Source organism: Balaenoptera acutorostrata, chromosome 2 (assembly GCF_949987535.1).
Source record: "Balaenoptera acutorostrata chromosome 2, mBalAcu1.1, whole genome shotgun sequence".
NCBI lineage: Eukaryota > Metazoa > Chordata > Mammalia > Artiodactyla > Balaenopteridae > Balaenoptera > Balaenoptera acutorostrata.
The window spans coordinates 172,689,335-172,694,092 of NC_080065.1; positions in this window are offsets into that span (position 1 = coordinate 172,689,335).

The following is a 4,758-nucleotide window of genomic DNA, read 5'->3' on the forward strand; positions in this document are numbered from 1 at the left end:
TGGAAATCTTGCAGAAGGAACAAAAAGATAAAATATACCGAAAACAACAGGGGACAAAAAGGAAACGGAAGGATTGACTCACAATAAGCTTCCAGACAGTGAAAGTTCTGGGAGGAGAGATCCAAGCAAATAGACGGTGACACTGGCTGGAACAAGGGAATTCCCCGGGACCAAAAGATGCCAGGTGCCTGAGGCTGGGTGACAAAAGCCCCATCCCAAGGAACATCTCTGGGAACTTCCAGAATGAGGACCAACTCCCAACAAGGACACAACAAGTGACATCTAGTGGCTCAGGAATCAAAGATGATGGAGTGTTGTCTCCTAGCTCTATCCACCCAGCATCCCAGGAATCATCAGGGACTTCCTGACAGCTGAAGCCCGGTTGGCCCCTGAGCCCACAGGGCACAGCCCCCCAGCAGTGGCACCTCAGGCCACCTGGCCCTTCGCTTGCTCAGCCTGGGCTGTGGGTACTCTCCACTCTCAGAGCTCAGCACCATGTGGTTTAGGGACACATAGGAAGGTGGAAACACCATAAAGAAAAGCAAGAGTGTTCCTTAAACTAAAAATAGAGTTATCATATGATCCAGCAATCCCACACCTGGGCATATATTTGGAAAAGATGAAAACTCTAATTCAAAAAGATACATGCATGGGGACTTCCCTGGTGGTCCAGTGGATAAGACTCCGCGCTTCCAAGGCAGGGGGCACGGGTTTGATTCCTGGTCGGGGAACTAGGATCCCACATGCTGCACAGTGTGGCCAAAACAAACAAACAAACAAAACACCAAAAAGATAACATGCACCCCAATGTTTATAACAGCACTATTTACAATAGCCAAGACATGGAAGCAACCTAAATGTCCATGGATAGATGAATGGATAAAGAAGATGTGGAACATATATGCAATGGAATATTACTCAGCCATAAAAAAGAATGAAATAATGCCATTTGCAGCAACATGGATGGACCTAGAGATTATCATACTAAGTGAAGTCAGACAAAGACATATATAATATATCATTTATATGTGGAATCTAAAAAAATGATACAAATGAACTTATGGTGCCTGCATTGCATGGCCTCTCTGGGGAGCCCTTTGGCAGCACCTAGAAGAGGTGACCTCATGGCCAGTGGATTCCTTAGGGATACATCCCAGGGAGATTCTTGCACATGGGTGAATCGTGCAAGGGTGGCAGGTACTAAATTATTTCTGACGGTAGAAAGCTGACCTAGGGACAAGTAAATAAACTGGGGAAAACTACATAGTTGGTAAGAACATGAAAAATTGAGTTCTTTTTAGGAGGAAAGACTTCCCAGATGGACTCAGGGGAGAAACAAACAAAAAAGCAGGTAGCGTTAAATTGTGAGATGCCATTTTTTAACTTGTCAGATTATGGAAGATCAAAAAGGCTAGTGTTTATGGGCTGAATTGTGTACTCCCCCAAATTCTTATGTTGAAGTCCTAATGCCCAGGCCCTCAGAATGTGACTGTATATGGAGATAGGGTCTTTAAGGGGTGATTAAGTTAAAATGAGGTTGTTAGGGTGGACCCCGATCCAATAGGACTGGTGTCCTTAAAGAGGAAAAAAAAAATTTTTTTTACAGGAGGAAATTTGGACAGGAACCCATGTTACCTGAAAACTGGGTTCACCTCTTGGTGGGTGTCGAGCCAATAGACACAACCAAGCCAAAGATGGGGAGAAGGAGGATTTACTACGACTTTCAGCAAGTAAGGGGAACACCGGGGACCTTTCCCAAAGCAGTGTCTCCCTGAACAGTGAAATTGGGGAAGTTTTAAGCTCAGGGTACATGCATGTTCATGAAGGGGCTTGAACAGAGGAGAATCAGCATAGAATTGGGGCAAAGGTCGACAGAGTCCAAGCTTTAGTTGACTGAAGTCAAGAGGGTCAACATCATCATTCCACCCTCCACCTGGTTAGGGGCCTTAGTTCCTGCAGAACTCAAAGATACATTATTATAGGGAAAAGAATCTGAAAAAGAATATATATATATATGTGTGTGTGTATATATATATATATATATATATATATATATATATATATATATCACTGTGCTGTACACCTGAAACTTACATAATATTGTAAAGCAAATTTTGATTAAAACTTTTTTAAAAAAGATATCATGTCTATCCCTTGAGGAGGAACTAGGACTCCGCTTTATCACTGCACTGCTGTCTGACTGCCTTTTCTCTGTTCCTGAATTCCTTTGTTCCCTTCAGATCATTAATTACTGAGACCTGTTCAAGGGCAAGCATTACTGCCAGGCTTAGATCACAAAATGGCTTAGGCCAAAATGGCTTCTCTTATGTCAAGAGAGCCATTCCTGGTTCTCTTTCTCTGGGGACCCCCTAACTTATCTGCTTACACAGGCACAGAGGAAAGACAAGGTGAAGATACACAGAGAAGACAGCCGGCTAGAACTCAAGGACAGACTTGGAACACATCCTTCCCTCGTGACCCTCAGAAGGAACCAAACCTGCCAACACTTTGATTTTCAACCTCTGGTTTCCAACACTGACAAAATTAACGTCTGTTGTTTTAAGCCACCCAACCCGTGGTACTTTGGTACACTGGCCATAGGAAACTCAGACACTGAGGGCATGTGGTGTAAATGGATAACATCTCTTTGCAGGAGTAGCTGATACTTCTGTTCATCTTTGGATAGATTCCCCCAGAAGATGACCTTGTCTCTAGGACTCAGGGCCCTCGGCCTGAGGGGTGACCTCAGGAAGCCCCTACGAGGGTAGCAACTTGAGACAGGGAGGGAAGGAGCCCTGCAGGGGTTGCCAGTGAGCAGGCGACTTTGGGCAATCTGGGCTGGGTCCTGCTGGGGACCTCAGGGGGGAAAACATAGCACACAGCCTGAGAGTGGTCCCACCCAGGTGGTGAGGGGCTGCACTACATACCCTCCAGCTGTCCACAGTCATTGGTTCCTGGACTGTGTTCCCAAAGGGAACCCCAGGCTGGGTCCAAGTGGCTTACAGCAAAAAACAGTTGGCGCGAACCATGAATTCCAGGCTTGGCATCGGCATCAACTGTACTGTTAATATATCCCTGATCTTTACCCAGCAATTTCATTCCTAGAAACTTATGCCACAGGCACACTAGCTTATGAACCCAATGAGGTACCTACAAGGAGGTTTGTTTCAGAAAATGCCAGGAAACTCAACTCTGTCTTAAATAAAGAGGATGAAATGACTCGTGCTGCTGGAAGCTGAGAGGCAGTTCAGCTTCAGGTAAAGCTGAATCCAGCATCCCAGACAATGTCACCAAGAATCCAATTACTCTGCTCATCTCTGCTCTACTTCCTGCAGTGGCAGGTTCACCCTGGGGTTGGTTCCTACCTTGCAGTCACAAGACAGTGCCAACGACCACCCAGGGTTGGGGTTTCTTCCCCTGGGGCCAGTGGAAGAGGAAGGGTGCGTCTCAAAGCTCTCCCTGGAAGAGGTTAGCAAACATCTTTACTGTCACAGGCCCAGATGGGATCGTGTCCACCTCTATACATTAGGGGATGCCGCAGTGGTGGAGGAGAGTGGGGAGAGGTTGACCTCACCCCTCAGGCTCAGGAGGTGGTGTGAGAAATGGGACTGACCAGAAATTGCGGTGGACGTGGGGGAGGGACGAGCTCAGGAGCCCCAAGGAGCCACTACCACGTTTTCGTGGCAACAGCTCACTAACAACCTAGCTACCCATCAATAAGGGATGGGTGGATCTCATCACAGGCCATCCCCCAGAGGAACACTAAACTGCCGCTAAACAATGAGGCCTGTACGCAACAGGGACCGACGTGATAGAAATACAATGGATGAATGCAGCACACAAAGGAGCTCGACAGACCGTCCTGGCGCCATTTACCCCTGCGCAGGTGCACACGCGGCACATGCGCTCACCTGGCCCCGCCTACCCCGGGCACGCAGAGGCTCCCACTGGCGGTCTCTGGCTGGGTGGCCCCTGCAAGTTATTCCAGATGATGGGCTGCCGGTGAAGCGAGTCTCAGTGGCCCCTGGGAGACCTCTGGTGGCCTCATCCTCCTGCCCCTGCGGACAGTGACACTCACGCCCGAAGCCTCAGCCAGTCATGGAGCAGACACAGGGCTGGGGAGAAACCACGGGACTTTGGGGCAGTGCTTCCTGAGTAGCACACGGTCCATCCCGACTGACGTCCCCAGAGGGACAAGTGTGTGTGCAAATGATCTCTCTGGAAGGAGACACGAGAAACTGGTAATGGGAGACATCCCTGCAAAGGGAACTGGGAGATAGACCTACTTTTCATGGTAAACTCTGTGTGCAGTTTGCATTTTCTAGCCAATCATTTAACAGTCCAAACAGCAATTACATTATAAAAAAAAAAAGTTTATTCAAAAATCTGTCGATGGGGCTTCCCTGGTGGTGCAGTGGTTAAGAATCCGCCTGCCAACACAGGGGACACGGGTTCGAGCCCTGGTCCGGGAAGATCCCACATGCCGCGGAGCAACTAAGCCTGTGCGCCACAACTACTGAGCCTGCGTGCTGCAACTACTGAAGCCCACGTGCCTAGAGCCCGCGCACCACAACGAAGAGTAGCCCCCGCTCGCTGCAACTAGGGAAAGCCCACGCGAAGCAACGAAGACCCAACACAGCCAAAAAGAAATAAATAAAATAAATAAATTAAAAAAAAAAATCTGTCGAAATAACTTCAACCCTGTTTTTGGTTCATGGGGGGTGAGGGTCAGAGCCGAAGAAGAGACATGGGCAGGAG